Genomic DNA, 1,220 nt, shown 5'->3' with positions numbered 1-1,220 from the left:
GGGGGGTTAAATCAAAATGTTTATTTACGACGGCGCTTGCAACTGCATAAGATCATATGGAGCGAATGACAAGTTATTAAGCATTTTTAGTTTGGTAGGAATTATTTTTATTAATTTGCCTGGGTGGAGTCTGAAGCCTACTTTTAATATTTATCGGTTTTAGGACAACCAAGGGATCTTTCTTGCGCACGGGATTAACGAGATTTTTTGTACCTATCTGAGACGGCTAGGTGTTAGGTCTTATCTACCCTAAGATCAGGGATGTGACTGATCATGAAAGACAAAAGGAGCCAAGGAGTAGCAGATGAAAGGCTGCAGAAAGAGTCAGGAGCCCATGGAGGGGGCAAAAGGAGAGGTGGGGGTGGGGGTGGGGGCAGTAAATGGAGACGACAGAACATTGTTGGAGAGCAGGAAAGAAGGATAAGGGAGAACAATTTAGGGAACAAAATTAACCAAAAGGTCATGGGTTCGAACCCCACCCCACCAGTGACCCGACGGTTGTGTCCTTGGGAAAGGCACTTTACCTACACGAATTTTCATTTCCCTCACTTCACCGAGGCCACAGATAGTAAAAGGTCTTGTCGTTTTGTTAGTGTTTGACCGCGTGAAACCCGCACCTTGCACAGTTCGCTTCCCGCGAAGTCGAGAATGTTTCTGAGTGTCCTTGAGTCTGCTGGGGTAATTAGTTGTAAAGCGCATTGAACAATATGCTGTAGAACGTAGAAATGCGCATGTAATCTTTACTATTATTAGACATGGAGAAACCCCGAAGTTCCCTTACTTCAGGGGATTTAAATTTCAATATTATGGGTCTTTGGAACACTAGACCAACGTAGTCCAGCTTAATACAAACTTTGTATCATGACAGGGTGAAATCGGGCGTTCGCCGATAGAGATATCGGCCGAAAATCGACACTGGGGTCAGATTTATAGAGATTTTCAATTGATGCCACTTTCTTCAAGTCTATGTTATCTTACTATTATTATTTCATACTTACAAATTGTACAAACTCCACCTATAAAGTTGATGCATCAATTTCCATTTAAGCTAAAATAAAATATGAGATAAGTTGCCTAGTTTCACAGGTAAAGTGGGCGAAGAAATAACCGCCAAAGATTGGTGACTTCCAAATTCCAAAGCTTAAGAGTACTTGAAAACTGCAAATTTACATAAATCTATATTGTGTGCCTCAAATCAATGTCATTCAGTACCACCCCCC

This window comes from Aplysia californica, unplaced genomic scaffold, assembly GCF_000002075.1.
Source record: "Aplysia californica isolate F4 #8 unplaced genomic scaffold, AplCal3.0 scaffold01078, whole genome shotgun sequence".
In the NCBI taxonomy this organism is placed as follows: Eukaryota; Metazoa; Mollusca; class Gastropoda; order Aplysiida; family Aplysiidae; genus Aplysia; species Aplysia californica.
This window is presented reverse-complemented; position numbering follows the sequence as displayed.